Source organism: Fukomys damarensis, unplaced genomic scaffold (genome assembly GCF_012274545.1).
Source record: "Fukomys damarensis isolate Sample0158 unplaced genomic scaffold, DMR_v1.0_HiC HiC_scaffold_16, whole genome shotgun sequence".
Lineage (NCBI taxonomy): Eukaryota > Metazoa > Chordata > Mammalia > Rodentia > Bathyergidae > Fukomys > Fukomys damarensis.
Genome location: NW_022900928.1, coordinates 91,283,769 through 91,300,994, shown reverse-complemented (window position 1 = coordinate 91,300,994; position 17,226 = coordinate 91,283,769). Strand labels below are relative to the sequence as shown.

General features: G+C 33.2%; 1 protein-coding gene and 1 pseudogene across 2 annotated transcripts in view; both read left to right on the top strand.

Annotated features, from left to right (window-relative positions):
- Cntnap2 (contactin associated protein 2) overlaps positions 1-17,226 on the top strand; it is a 2,025,293-nt gene that overhangs the window by 678,079 nt on the left and 1,329,988 nt on the right. The window lies entirely within an intron of this gene.
- The window catches only part of LOC104872368, a 7,491-nt pseudogene continuing 7,308 nt past the window's right edge, over positions 17,044-17,226 (top strand).

Genomic DNA, 17,226 nt, shown 5'->3' with positions numbered 1-17,226 from the left:
ATATGTAAATTTACTTCTCTAACTAAATATATAATTAGAAGATCCCTCACTTTTCTTCGACTTTTACAATTTATTTTCATGGTCTTGGGGATGAATCCCAGGGCTCCAAGCAGCAGATACTCTACCACTGAGCTGCTATAACCCCAACCTCAAACTGTAAGAATTCTATGTTTATTTGAATACATCATTTTTTTTTCTTAAACACTGGATCATATTAAAATCCAGACATCCTAGCATAAAGAGACTATGTTTTATAAAATGATGTTGAGGCCTAGGCTGACTTTCATTTTAATCTTTAACTCTTCATGTGTCTTTCTTTATTTGCATTGAGTGAGTTAGGGAGCAAGACTGGATTGGAATGAAAGATCATATGCTGCAATTGAGGTTTTGCTTGTCAGTTTCTATTTTTGAGTCATAATCTTTGATTTCTCCACTAACTTAGCACTGGGGTCACGATTTCCAACTCATCCCAGTTTGAATGAACTCCCATCGCTCATGCAATTGTAAACAAATTGGTTTCACACCAATGGAAATGGAGGAAAAAAATAATCACTGCATCTGTTAAATAAGGATGAGGTTAAAATTAAAAGGATAATATTTTCTGAAAAAAAACTATGCTAATTAGAACTAAGATTTAAATCAGAGAGTAAATCCAAATTTAAGTGTAAATTTAATTGCAAAACTAAATGAATGATTCTAATTTCCACATTATAAATGGGATAATAGCTCAAAGGGCAATAGCACAGAATTAAAATATTTTCTCAATATTTAAAAAAAGTAATGATGAAGCTAACTCTATACCACCATTGTGAATTTAAAAAATAAATAGTTACATAAAAACATTTAAATTGGATGATATAAATTTTGCTCAACTTCTGAAAAATTATAAAACATTCTAAAATAGTCTCCATATTAGTAAATAACTAATATAATGAAATTTCTGCATTATTTTGAGAGCACTGACAATTCAATGCTAATTTGTGCTTCCAATGGTGAAAACAACAGAAATATATTGCATAATGTTCAAAAGTAACAACAGAAAGATGCTGCAAATTTTTAAAACTTAAAATCAAATAAAATGCAGTGAATGAACTTGGGTGAATAAATATTGCTAAAAATGACCAGACCTGTAATTTGAATTTCAATGTAGAATTAAATTATGACAATTTTTGAACAGTTTTTAAGAATATAAAATATCAGATTGAAAATGTAATATAGAAATAAACTTTACAAGATTAAAAAATTAGACTTTCCAGGAAAATTTGGAAGACAATAAATAAAAATTTCATCACAATGCCCAAAGTAGGAATGTTTGTTTTATTGCCATTGATATTTAGGGAAGTTATGAGTTTCAAGGACATTCTTCAAAAACTAGAATCGAATCTCTTTAAATCTTCCATTTAATACCTATAATTACAAGCACATAACTTTTTATCCATATTACATAAAACAGGAAACAGTAAAACATAGAAGGATGAGTATATTTATTAATGCAGCGTGGATTATAAATCATTTAAATGAAAATAGTTCAAAATTCTCAAAATGTGATTAAAATTAAATTATGTAGATCTAGATATAAACATATGTACACATAAAAGTGTGAAAACTATCAGAACAAATAGAAAATATTTTAGAAAAACATTAAGAAATTAGCAAACAGAATGCAAATATATTCAGACAAAGCAAAAAGAAGAAAGAAAATTTAATGTAACTTCTATAAATCCAGAAGTTTTTTTCTACATAATTTTCTTCAATACCCGTCACCCAGAAAATACCTAACAAATAGTATATGAAGAGTATTGGTTCAGTGAATGTTAAATTATTGTAAAACAAAAGCATTAAAGAGGATCATTTCACATTACCATTAGAGCACCAATCACACTCTAGATAATGTGCATGAGTCACAAATTTTATACGCCATCTGTGATATATAGCAAGAAAATTGAAATACATGGAAATTTTATTTTATTTTTCTCTTTTATTGAGTTTATTGGTACATTTTAAGTATGCAGTACAGTTACATTCATTATTGGGATCTTGTACTTTTACATGACAGGTGGTCTTGGTTCTCATTTTTCCCCCTTGTCCCTGCCCTCCCTTCATCCCCTCTTCCCCTCCCCATTTACAAATACTTTATTTCCATTTTTTCATTTTCTCCTATTTTTTCCCTTATTACTTTTCCCCTACCCTTACCACTTTCCCTACACCTTTAGCCCTTTTTTTTCCCATTTCACAATGTCAGTTATCTCATTAGGAGCTTATGTACTATTATAGTTTATTCACATCAGAGAAAATTTTAGAGAAATTTTGATCAAATGCTTTTGGTGTAATAAAAATATAAAAAATTCAAGACCACAGAAATACTCAAAATATTAAATTAATGCATATTTAAGTGTCTTCATCATTTTAAAGGATAAAAGGTGAATAATCCATGAATCAAATATTATATATTTTTTATGTTTATACCACAAGAATAATCATACTGTTAGGTTTTGGATCTAATATGTTCCTCCAAAATCTCACGTGTTGAGAATTAAGACTTTTAGAAGGTGATTTGATCAGAGGAAGGGGGTGTTCTATTCATTGGTAGATTAATCCAGTGATGAGTTCATAGCTCAATCTATTAGGAAGTGGAGATTGGTCTGAATAGGTGGGTCACTGGGGCCTGACCTAGAAGTCTGTATTCGTGTTCCTAGCTTCTCTTTTCTCTCTCCCTTTCCGAGATGCCCTAAGTTGGGCAGCATTCCTCTACCATTCTCTTCACCATGCTGCTTCAGCCCAGGTGCCAGCTCCTCATGCATGGACTGAACCCTCTGAAACCTTGAGATAAAATAAACCTGGCCTCATTTAAATTCAATGTATTCAGCATATTGTTGCAGTCACATAAATGTTACTAATACAAATACTATGGGAAAATGAAATCAAATTTTGACATTTAAAAGGTGGAATCTATTTGTTCATCTGCCTATTTTTTTTTTCATTGAGTATATTGGTACTTTTCAGGTATGTAGTATAGTTACATCTGCCTCTTTTTTGATTGAGTCATTTGTGGAGATTTGTGGGGGATAAGTTCTAGTTCTTCATGTAATCTAGATGCTCACTTTCTTCCAAAAGAGCAACTGATAAAACTTTTTCCACTCTGTAAATTATCTTTCATTCTTCTTTCTTTTGTTGTACAGAAGCTTTTTAATGTGATGTAATCTCATTTGTTCACAGTTGATATTATTTTTTGTGTTATTGAATTTCTCTTCAGGAAGTCCTTGCCTATGGCTTCAAGTGTCATACCTGTGTTATTGTTCAGCAATTGTTTTTATCTCTAAATCTTCGATTCATTTTGATTTGATTTTAGTAGAGAATTTGAGATATGGATCTAGTTTCTTTCAAAAAATTTCAAATAGCCAAAATGTACTTAAAAAAAAACATTCAGCATCTTTAGCCATTATAGAAATGAAAATCAAAACAAGTGAGATTCCATCTTACCCTCTGATGATAGAATAGCTATCCTCAAGAATAAAATAATATTAAAAAATGCTGGGGAAAATGGGGGAAAAGGAACCCTTCTGTATGTTGGTGGGAAAGTAAACCATGGACCACTATGGAAATCAGTATGGTGATTTCTCATAATACTAAAAAGGGAAATTCAATTTGGTCTAGCGATCATGCTTTTGAGGATATTCCTCAAATGAAAATATACCTTTGTGATCCATACATACCCATGTTAATAGCAGCACAAATCCCAAACCTGAGCTCTGGAAACAGCCTAGATACACATCAACAGATTGATGTGTAAAGATAATGTTGTATATTTATAGAGTGGAAAAATGAAATCATGTCATCTGCAGGAAAGATCAATGGAACTTGGGAACTAATAGTAAGTGGAAAAGGTCAGACACAGAAAGTTATATGGCATATGGATTCTCTTATAAAAAAACTGAAAATAGAAACTGTGAGATACTAGAAGGCAAAATTTGGGAAGATGGAGAATGGGAGTCGGGGGGGAAAGGAAGATAAAGAAGCGGATAAAAGGGTTGAAAATGATCGAAGTACATAATATATATATATATCAGTTCTTGAAAATGAACATCACCATTATGTACTGCAAGCATACACCAATAAAAAGTAGGACTCTGATTCATCATAAAATGTTTTTCTAAAAATTCAAACTTTAAGCAGTTATTTAAGATGATGAAATCGAGTGCTATATCTCAAGGACATTTGGATTATGCTTAAAGTTTTATTTGAAATAAATCCTTGGCTTGAAATGTTTTTGTTTCAAGAATATCTTGAGTATCCACTCATAAAAGAAACAGGAAAATAGAAAAAAAGCATTTATATATGCTAATATTAATAACTATTAAGAGAAAAAAATTTAAAAATAAATATTCTCTTAAAAAGAAAATACTTTAAATAGGGCAAGTAGTTTCTCACAAATTTAAGAGACAAAAAGTGAAAGCGAAATTACACAAAAAAAGATAAATTTTAAATAACATATTTGATTATTTTTATTGAAATGGCTTCTGAAAAACATAGAGTAATTCAACATTGATACAGTAAATGTAAAATATGGATATCCCTAAACCTAAGAAAAAATAATATATGTAAATATTTTTGCCCCTAAATTGAAATCTGTCACTGGTGGTTGGTAAACTGATTTTTTTAAAAAAATATAATCATATAGTATATTGGATGTATTTCATAACTGTCAATGTTTTATGTAAATGTCTAAAGAAGCATAGGACCTGAATTATTTCTCCCATTAATATTTACTTTGTACTTTTTATTTTTCTAAGTATCTTTTTGAGGGGAGCAAAACTGTGGCCATCTTTCTTTTGCAGTCTTCATTTCCTTGTCTTCATTACATTCTAGAAATCTGGTCTGTGTTGCTCTCATTCTGTGGAAAGGTCCCTGAGAACTCATTCTTGCAGATCTTGCTCTCATTGATTTATCAATGTGATTCGAAACTCTATACCATATATTATTCATTCCAGTACGTTTTAAGTATAGACATTTGGAATGACAATTTTAGATAATTTTAAGTTATATTGAAACACTCAACATAATTTTTACTGATTACGTAGAGATTCTCTTTGGTTGTTAGGGAACTATTCAGGAAGTGAAATGTTTTTCTCTGTGGCCAAGTTATTGTTAACATTTTCAAAGGAAAATTCTTTGAAATATTTTCTTATCATCACTGGAATATTAATTCTCAGAAGAACAAGATATGCTTTCTCTTACAGGTTTATCATGCTGGAGAGAAAATTTGGTGGGAAATTTAAAAGAGAAAGCAAACCTGTCATCCATCTGCTTTACTCCTCCGCAATCTGTAGCCACAAACCACCAACGTGCACGCACACGCTCGCGCGCACACACACATTTGTATGTGAAAACACATCCTATTAGTTTATAATAATTTCATGAAAGAAAAAACAAAGCTAGAAGCTTAAAATGATACATCAAAACAAATTTTAATGTAATGATATTAGTTTCCCCAAACCCATGAATTTCATTTTGTAGGATTTTTAGAGTATTTTCAGGTTCCCTTTTAAATATTAATCACAGAGAAGTAATTTAAGTTGTTCTGCTTTCTGCTTGCATGTAAAATAATTCCACTTATAGTATCATTTATTATCTTAGTTATTCAAAAAGTAAAAGTCCATAGTGTATAACCTATGTAGACAGACTGATGCTTCAGGACTTTCATACCACAAATAGGGCATTTTTAATTGAAAAAGTCATCTGATTCATAATTATTATTTTACCAGTAATAAGATGATTGTGATATTCATCTTTGTGGCCTTATCATTATCATGTTCAATAAAATTATAAGCAAAATTAGGCAATTGATGATTTATGGATTTAAAAATTACAATGAGGATTTTTTTAAAAAGGGGGAGGAAGAAATGTTCTAGATAGGTATCTTTAAACATCTTACAACACAAACATGGAACGAATAGAAACTCTAGGAATTCTATATCATTCACTATTCTACTTTAGGAAAGGCTTTCACTGGTAAGGTACTTCTAGCTGGTCAACTTCACATATAGGATCTAGATAGCATTTATATGATCTGCATTTTTATTTATAATTATGAAAATTAAATACAAAAGACAGAATTGAATCTGTACTTTGTGGACAATTGAAGGCTATGAATTACTGTTTCCCTAAAAAAGTCAATTTGTTGGAAGTTTGTGCTGAGTATAGTTGTGAATATCTCTGAAGTCTATTTATGAATGAATGACATAGAGTTTTTATGTATGGAATTTTAATCAGTGTTATTAAGGGCATATCACATGCCTGGAATGAAAACATCTCTAAAGCTGTTTGTATTTATCTATAATCTTAGACTCACATATACTTAGAATTGCAATTTTAAAGATACTATTATTTAAACTAAAGTAACTAGTGAATATACAACTTGTTTTTTCTTAGATTCCCCATCAGCCATACTTATTTCTAGACCTATTTTGCATAATATTAAATGGAACCATTTTTAAACCTAAAGTTTGATATAGGAGTAAAATTAAAAAGCTTTGCAACTTCCTCATTATTAGATCAGGTTTCAGGAATCATGTAGCATTTAGGTATTAGTGTCTTTGTGGAGCCATAATTTAGCTTAGGGGCATAGCTGTGGCTCCAAGAAGGAGGGAAGATTTAGTGAAAGATGGCATTTGATGAAGAGACACTACACTGGCTCCACAGAAATAATGTTATGATGCAAGTGTGGAGACTCGGGATTTTTGAATTTTAGAAGACACTATTCATTCTTGTGATACATCTGCTTTGAAGATTTTCAGGAGTAAGAATAATACATCTAGAGCAAGTTTAGTGAGAGTGAATGAGTCAAATTGATTAAAGTTACAAAGAGGAAATCTATACTGTGTTAGGAGTTAGATCAGATTATTCAAATTAGTTTAAAGGCATTACGAAGAAACAATCAAGAGATTGAACAATAGATCCCTGATTACTGTCATTTAATCAATCAATACATAACTTAAGCAAGATAGCTTTTATTCCATAATGTGTATCATAGTTAATTTATTCATTTTTAAATGTTTTAGGGAAATGTTATTTAAGTTCCAGATTTTCCCTAAGCACTTGAGCTAAATTTATTAGTGAAACAAAGAATGTCTGTTAGAGATGCACTTGATCTGTAGTCTAATTTTCCAACTAGCAAAATTGCCATATACTTTTCTGATGGATCTGTGCTATATGAAAGATTATTGTATTATCTCAGGGCAAATTATATTAATGATCATTACATGGTAAGATTTTTAAATCAAATTAAATACTCATTGTTTTACAGCTTTTTTGTTTTGCATGTACTCATTCAACAAATAATTTGATGACTTTTTAAATGCCAGGTATGAAACATGAAACAGGGATCATGAAGCAAAGTCACCAAGATAGGCAGGGATTTTCCTGCAAATCCTACATTTAGGTGGGCAATATAAACAGCAGTCTGAACAGCAGCAACAATAAAATTATGTACTTATGGATTTCTCTCCAAAGAAAAATAAGCAGTGTGGTACAAATAAAGGTGTCAAGGAGAGCAATAGTAGAAGGAATGATCAGGAGCGTGTTCCATGAGAGGAAGACATTTGATTTATATGCAATGTATAAGAACAAGTCAGCCTTGCTCACCATGGAAAGAAGCAAATTTCCCAAAGAGGGAACAGGAGAGTAAATTCTAGAGATGAGGAAGGATTTGGTGTGTCAGGTCCTGGAAAGAGGAATGGAGCTAGAGCATTAAGTGTGAAGGAGGGACACAAAAAAAATTAGTAAGGCATAAATAGTTGAATTCAGATATAACTGAGAATCCCACTGGAGATGGATGAACCAGGAGGTACCATCTGATTTGCATTTTTAAAGAAAACTGAGCTGCTGTGTGAAGGATGAGCAAGAGTAAACAAAGGGTAAGTAGAGCAGGAAAAGCAATTAAAAACCTTTCTCTCATGCAGTGAATATTTCCTGGGAACCAGCTATGCATGTGACTTAACATAGACTTTAGAGGTGCCATGATTCCTACAACAGATTTATAGAGGTCAATCAAAACACTAAAAATGGAAAATGTTTTAGAGATGCTTCATTCTATCCTTGTAATATCGTGTGTATATAATTTAACTAGGACGAATGCTTCTTTTTCAAGCTTTGTGTTTATTTGCAGCTGTAGTATAGCTAAAGTGAAAGAAAGTGGGAGCCTAACAGGTAGCAATGGAATAGTGAATAGAAAAAATGTTCTGTACTAGCTTAGTGGTGTCATTTAAATTATTTTCTGGGTCACCTGTAAACCTCAGAGTGCTGTTTTAAGAAGCGAGTGACATATTTCAACTAGGTATTAATGGAGCACCAGCTATGAGTCAGATCCTGTTCTAAGTACAGTCCTATACTGTTTCTACACATATGGTCTCAGACTCATGGAGTTTGCACTCAGGTGGAGGAGGTAGACATTGTACTGTAGCAATGGGGAGTGAGTGGTCCACTTGAGTGCCAGATATGTCACAGAAGACTGCCAGGAGAGAGTTAGTGTCCCAGAGAAGACCAAATGATGATCAACAGGGATTAGCCAAACAGGAAGGCTCCAGGATGGGAGGCAGACGTCAGACTTCTATGTAAACAAGGGACTTCCAATTAAATTGAAAAGTAGAGTAATTATAATTATTCTAAAAAATGAAAATAAATTGTAATCTGTTTTTCTAGTTTCCTTAAACATATAGTAATATGTATTATATAAATGCCCCTTAAAAGAAGATATTTTATAAGTTTAATCATTTCATTTGATAACTCTGACAAGATTAATGGTTGTCTAGTGAAATGTTTTAATGTCTTTTTACCCTCATGCTCACAGATCCAAAAACAAATTTTACATGAAAAAAACATACAAATAAAGCTAAGTGAGTTATGTTCCTGACCCATATTTATCATACTTGAGTGGTTTTGTGGTTACTAGACCAAAAATGATTTTCAGAGTGCACAGAACTAATATGATATAGTGGAATTATAATTTGCTTCTTAAATGTTAATACGAAGTGTAGCATCAGTATGTTTGAATTGTAATACTTCCGACAAAAAGGACTCTCTATAAATCTTTTATTGCTTTCTTTTACATAAGAAAAAGTTTTAAAATGAATTTTTAACAGGTTCATACCAGGGAGCCAGTTGTATAATACAAAGTTTTGTAAGGAATCCCATGGTAGATTAAATCTGAGGCATTGCCCCAAATTCAAATATCGACAATTGAGCCAAACAAGCCCCTTTATATCAAATATAAAAATATACACATGCTGCCATTGATTAAATAAAGCCACGTCCTCTAGATCTCTCCTTAGAAAACATAGGCAATAAATAACAAATACAGATAGCATAAATGGTTAGCTTTAATTATTTACTTTTATTTATTAATTTATTAATTAATTAGTAAATAATTATTTATTATTGATTTATTTAATTATTTAAGTTTTTAATCTTCCACCCAAAGTATCAGCAATTATTGTCATGGCATTCAAATCTTACTTTTGCAAAGAAAGCCATGTGTAGTTCAGCAAGAAGAGAAAAGAGTCAAAGAGAAGACATAAGTGTTCTATGTATCATTTTTTTAATTATCATTTTTCATGGACTGTATTTGAACAACTGATTTATCACTTGAAGATGAAGATTATTTTGAATGTTAATTATAAAATATTTGAGTAATCCTTGTGTACATTTTGCACTGGGTAGAATCTCCATGCTCACTGAATATGTACAGGTGTACCTGTGAACATTTTTCCTTTGTCTCCATGAATTTAATAGATTAATTTTAAGCCAGTCACACTGGTACATACCTATAGTCCCTGCTCCTTCATAGGCTGAGACAGGAGGATCACAAGTTTGAAGCCAGCCTGGGCAATTTAGCAAGACCCTGGTTTAAAATAAAACAAAATAGAAGTGAAGGTGTAGCTCAGTGCTAGAACATTACATAGGAAGCCCTGAATCCTTTTTTGCCACTGCTAAGGAAAGAAAAAAAAAAAAACAAAAAAAGGAATAGATGGATTGAGTACACATTACTCTGAAACAAAAGTTTATTAAGTTGACTTAATTGTTCCTTAGCCTACATTTTTTTAATTTGAAGGGCTATACCTTAAAGCACCCATCAACCTTGAAATTAAGATTGATTTAAAGAGGGACTTTAAAGCCCTCACCCTGTTGTATGGATAACTTGGGGCAGGATTTTCCTGATTCTAAGGTTCTCCCTTCTGCTATCTAACTTTTTTCTATTTTTCTAAAAACATTGGAAATATTTCTTATACTTGAACAACACGTTCAAAGCTGCCAAAGATTACGTGCTATCATTTGTATTGTTTTAATATTTGATCCCAAAACAGATAAAACAAATTGCAGTCCCCACAGTTCCTTTTGATGGATACATAAGATTTCACATTTTCTCCTTGCCCATAGATACGCTATCAGAATCCTATGGCAGAGTATGGTAATGTTTGGTCCAGAAATATTTGTTTTCCTTTGCAAATTCTGTATTTCATCAGTTTTCAATTTCTTTACTTTTATTAGTTATTTTAGAACTAATTGATGATCTGTCCTTGTTGTCTTTAAAAATTTTAAATTTTGCACAACTCTTTTTCAGGAGCTTTCCTTAGACCAAGTGGAAAGCCACTTAATGTCAATAGGCTATGTTTATGTGGACATTTATTTTTCAGTATCAAAACTGTGCAATCACAGGAATTAAGATTCTGTAATCCGGCCTCCTTGCATGAGTGAATTCTGAGAATGGAAGAAAATGGAATGATGTTTCATATTTGCCTGAAAAGCAAAAGTGTGCAAAGGTTATCATTTTCAGGCAACCCCTGTGAAACACTTTTATGATATTAATGTCCTATAAACAGTCTCTACCCTGATGCTCAATGGGTCAAACAACTGATCTAACACTTCTGCCGTCTACTCTCCATCCTGAGGCGTGTGTTCATTCTTCTTTCCTTCACTGTGCATACTCCCCTTCCTTCATGTGCTCCCCTCTCTGTCAGACAACATACCCATGGGATTGTCATTTTTTCTCATGTGGCTTACATCTATCTCACTTGAATTTGGTCATTTAACTTGGATATTCTGCATCTTGATCTTCATCATTAAATGGTACCCTATGAGTAACAGCATTGAACGACTTTATTTTTCTTTGTCAAACAAGATCCAATAAGAAATTCTGATTAAATTCAAATCTGCTATCTATATTTCCTGCGTTTTGTCTGCCTGCTTGCTTTATCAAAACAAATCAACACAAACAACAAAGCAAATCAGTTTACTCTGGCCTTAATTAACTCATCATTGGCAACATCATTACTAAAGAGCCACATTTCATCCTGGGTATGTTTTTGGTTCCTTTGTAAAGAATAGGTAGTTGAATGTGTCTGGAGGTTTTTCTGTTCCCTCTATTCTGATCCATTGATGGTGTGAGTGTGTGTGTGTGTGTGTGTGTGTGTGTGTGTGTGATGCTTTTTGTGTTTTAGTCACAGGCTTTGTAATATTATTGAAATACAGAATTTTGACCTTTCTTGTTTAGTTCTTTCTTATTATTATTAAGTTTATTGGTACATCTTAGGTATACAATATGATGACATTCATTATTGGGGATTTGTACTTTTACATGATGTATCTTGGTTATTTTTTCCTCTTTCCCCTATTCTCTTTTCAACCCCTCTCCCTTCCTATTTACAAAAACTTTTTTTCCATTTTTTCCTTTTCACATATTTATTCCTTTCCTTTCTTTCCTTTTCCCTACCCCTCCAACTTTCCCTTCCCCTTTGTGCCTTTTCTTCCTATTTCACCTTAGCTATTATACATTTAATCCTCATTGAGAAGCTTAGTTCTTATTGTTCTAGGTTCCTTGTGGTATTACTGGTCTCTGTGAGTTCCATGCTAATTTTGGGATCGTTTTCACTAGCTTAGTGAGTAATGCTTTTGGTGTTTTGATTAGGATTGCATTAAATCTATAGATCAGTTTGGGAAGTTTGACCATTTGACACTGTTGCTTCTGACTATCCAGGAACAGGGATGACTTTCCAATTTCTAATGTCTTCTTTGATCTCCTTTTTCAGAGTACTGCAGTTTTCCTTTTAGAGGTATTTTACATCTTAAGCTAATACCTAAGCATTTACTTTTTCCTGATGTAGTTATGAATGGTATGGCTTTGCTGAATTCTTTCTCAGTGAGTTTATTATTCTTGTATAGGAATGCTGTTGATTGTGTGTTTATTTTGTGTCTTTTACACTGCTAAATATTAATTCTAGTAGTCTTTTGTTGGCATTTTTTGGTCTTCTCTGTGGAAAATCATGTCACATACAAAGAATCATAATTTGACTTCTTCCTTTCCTATATATATATCCCTTTTATGTTTCCTCTTGCCTGATTGCTCTGGTTACTATTTTGACCTCAATTTTTAAAACTGTCTTCTTGTTGGTTATTTCTGCTGTTAATAAATTCTACAGGCCAGGGATTTAGCTCAGTGCTTCTGCCACCTGCTTTGCAAGCACAAAGACCCATGTTTGATTCCTGGTACAAAAGAAAAAAAAAACACATAAATTCCATAGAATTTTGTATCTCCAGGATTTCTGTTTAACGCCATTTTGTATAGTCTATTACTTTGATAAATTTATTTTTCATATTTTAACCATTTTAGTCAACTATTCCAATGTTTTGTTTCTCCCATAACCACATCTGTCATTTTGTCTGATAATACCAGTATATTCTGGGTTATCCCCTCTTTGAACTGAGTTTTTGCTTTCTCTTTAATCAATTCATACAGCACAGCTTTCTCTCCATCACTGCCTCTTAGGTTTGCTTTGGGAGAGTTGGAAGTCTTTTAAAAATGGCTGAAATCATGTCCAAACATTATGGTTTCTTACCACGAAAATTTTATTATTTCTATTATATATAAAGTCCAGGAGGAAACTGTGGGAGGTGATGGATATGTTTATTGCCCCTGATGATGGTAATGTTTTCATGGGTATACTTCGCCCTAAGCTCATTGAGTTGTTTATATTAAATTTACCAACCTTTTTTTTCATGCTGCCATAAAGTAGATTGGAAAGACTTTAATTAGTTATTTCTCCTAGTGTTATTAAATTTGATTAGCACAGCAATCCATGAGTATCACTCTCTTTTTATGTTACTAAGTTCTTCCTCTCAGGGTAATTAAATCTGAAATAGGTTTATATCATCTTTGACATAGCAAAACCTCAGAAATATGGTAAAATAGAGCAGCAGAATATAGTAATGGGGTTGAATGTGAATTTAAATTCTAATCTTCATCACATTTGTGGTTCTGGATGAATCTTCTTAATTCTCAGGCTCCAGTGTTCCTCTGTAAATAATGAGAATGATAAGATTATCTCCTCAAGGAGGAAGATGTATAGCGAGAAGGCTTAAAGTCCTCTACAAAAATTATTTGTAACCTATGGTTTCATTCTGAACAATCTTATTTAAAATGAAGTGTACAATCCCAGGTCATTTTCTAGTTGTATCTGTACTATCGAATTCTGGTCATATCTATCATTTTACTGTGTTGAAATCAGATGACTTTTTATTTCTTACACATTCTAAGTATATGGACTACAGAGACCATAAAAAGTTTTCTGAGGGTCTTTCATGCAATATTACCATATAAATTACTGAGCATATCTGCCTTGATTACACTTTCTCATCTTCTCACATCTTTCTTGATATCTGGCTTTATAATTTTACCAGGGACATTTTCCCCTCTCTCTGATTATAATTCAGATTTAAATCTTATTGATGAGATTGGAAATTCTCCAGGCAGACATTTTCTTTCTCATCCTCATTAGAAGCTCTCAGGTGTCTTAGCCAAGTGACTATCACTCTGAGTTTATTCATGGACTAGAAGGCCAAATCACATTAAGTGCTGCCAGCCAGCAATTTAGCCAGATATTCCAACTCCACAGCATCCTTTATCTTACAAAGGTCCAACTTGCATTGCTGGCAAATATGAAAATGCCACCTGTGTCCCCAGATTAATTGTATCTAAGCAAAGACGTAGTAAATATGGTCCCTATTTTATCTTCTATCACTGCATATACATGGAAAATGTTCAGATTTCTAATCTGTGTTTATACACACCTTATTGTATGCTCTTTAAAATTCTGAGTTAATGCCAATACTATTGTCTTATGTCAAATGAAAAAAATATTTGGCGTGGTGGAATGATTTGTCCAAATCCCGATGGATGGCGTAGGTGGGCCTGACGTAGTCTCCAGGCCTGGCTCTGGTATTCATTTTCAGCACTATTTTTTTGATGTAGAAAGGGCAACACTTTTATTTCTATTAGTAACCATTTATATTATTTCACTCAGATATGATATTCTGAAACACTGATCTGAAAGCAAATTTCATTTAGGAATTTATAATTCATTCCCCATTTTTGTTGGTCAAGCATGTATAGCTTCTAACCAGAATTCCAGATGAGCTAAAATTAAAGTTATTCAAATCAATCAAATAAATGCAATAAAAATGAATCTGGGAATTTACATTGTCATTATATAAGTACATATCATCATATTTTAAAACATTTTGAAAATGCAAAAAATATTTTTCTTACCTGGAGGTACTTAATTCACATACTATTGACATTAATGTAAATATGATAATTATAATTTCACTTCACCAATTTATAGTATCCTATAATGAAAAGGCAGATATATAGATTTTACCCAGTAAATTTGCAACAAATATATATGATGAGTATCAAAAAGAAATTACTCAAATGACAGATTTCACAGAAATCTCTAGCATAGCTGAACTCTCAACTCTGCATATTGTTTAGCAAGTTTAATCACCTGAGTGAATATATATATATGTATACACACACACACACACACGCAGGCCACCGAACCACTGAGCTAAATCCCCAGCCCCATAATTACCTGAGTAAATATTAACAGCTTTATTCTTATTTTTCCGAAGTCAGTTTTTGATACTAAAGTGACAATGTGAAGGATCTTTCAACTTGAGTGTAACCACACCCAAAATGAATAAATCACTAAACCCTTGATAGATATATAGTGCTAATCAATCAGTCAGCTTTTCTACAACCAGCTGTAACAAGCAGTGCTTGTTAATGTTGCACTCTAGGAAGGTACAACTCACCTATGATGTTGGCATAAAACCTGGTGTATACAATTTTTAATCTCTATTACATCACTGTCTTCGTATTACTATTGAAATTTGTGATATAATTTAATATCTCCATATGTTGTCTAGTCTTCATTGCCATTTCTACCCATCTATTGACATTGCACAACTGTAAATTTTCCAGTGATCAATTGCTTCATTGTGAACTACTCTAGAACTTAGTATGTTAAAATAACCACAACAGCGCTCATTTTTCTGGTGAATTTACAATTAGGGTAGAGAGCTGGTGGATCCAGCTGGGATGGCTCCACTTGGATAGAAGGGGCCTCTTTCAGATTGTCTCTCACAGAGATGGCAGGTCGATACTGAGTTTAGCCTAATATCCTGCTGGGACTATTGTGGATTTTCTAGAGGTTGCCCATGCCTTGAGAGCATGGAGTCTGATACCAAGTGTGAATTCCCAATGATACAGAAGGTGACCCCACAAGTCTGCTAAAGCTGGAAGGAAGAAACTGGTACAGTGGCATTTCCCTGTAATTTTCTTGGTCAAAGCAGTCCCAGAGTCCATGCAGTTTTAAAAAGAAGTGAGGAAGGGCTGGGGATTTTGCTCAGTGGATACTGCCACATGCCTTGTAAGCACAAGGTTCTGAGTTCAATTCCTAGTACAAAAAAAAAAAGCAGTGATGTAGATGCTATTTCTAAAGGGAAGAGCCTCACAGCATTTATGACCATCTGTAATTCATCAAAATATTATTTTGATCTCAAGCTAGAAGATTAGACATAAGAATATGTGACTGGCTTTAGCTTCCTAGCCAGTCTTCAAATATTTGGTCATAGTTCATCAGTCTTCTTGACAGAAATGAAAGTAGGAATTATACAATTCCTTTAGTGGTTTAATGTTGTAATATTTGAATCATGTAACTAAATCAATGAACTAAAATAAGTGAAACTATTCAAAATGTGACTTTCCAAAAAATAAATAAATAAATGAATGAATAAAATAAAATTTGGGCTGGGGATTTAGCTCAGTGGTTCGGTGGCCTGCCTTGCAAGCGCAAGGACCCGAGTTCAATCCCCGGTACCAAAAAAATAAAACCAAACAAAATGTGACTTTCCAAGTATAAGGTTTTTAAAGACTAAGTCTTTATATTTAGATCTATACTTGCAGAAACAAAATCAAGGGTTTTGAAAACATATCTTAGTCAATTCTTGGGAGTAGTTGTTAGATCATAAGGACAAACATTGGTAGGAAAAATATGTACTGCCATGAAAAGATGAAAAGTGTTTCATACATAAGGTATTTAGTGGTCTTAAATATATATGTATATATATGTTTAAAATAATTACATTTCTTTTATATCTTCATTATTAATTATATATTTCTGTGCTGAAAGAAAAAGGTGTTATTTTTCTCCCTTTGTTGTTTTTACCTGACTCATATATTTTTATATATATATTTTAAGGCTTCTGGCAAGGACACTTTATTTTCTGGTTGAAGCCACAATTTATAGAAATGCCATAAAAACAAACATGTAAACCAAGTATCAGAATGTTGGTTCACTGAAACATCTCTCACTTACAACATCTGAGATACAGAGGCACCCTCCAAGGTGCCGGACAGCCTGGCTCTGCTGCAGCTGCTTCAGCGCTACGCTTGGAGCCAGTGGGGTGATCAGGCTGAAGAAGAGGCTGGGACCAGGTCCTACAGGTCCAGCCCAGTGTACTCTCTCCCACTTCAGACAAACACTGACTCTCCCAAAACCCTGCCTGACAGGAGCTGGGACATAGAAAGGTGTCTGTCGTGCTGAACTTGAAGATGACTCCAGGTGTGGGGCCAGGAAGGGCAAGGGCCGGAAATGACATCAGTCAACTTCTGTTGATCCACACGGCCTCAAGAACTCCTGTCCTCGTTTCATGGAACCACTTATTGGAGACCTACTTGCAGTCCGCAAGCACGGGGCAGGCCGCATGTCTTGTTTGGTAGTCCCTTCTCCACTCTGCGAAAGGTTGTACCAAAATACAGCTGAGCCCTTCTTAGCCCAAAGTGCAGCTCCCAGATCAGGGAAGACAGTGGCTCCACCAGCTATATAAATATAT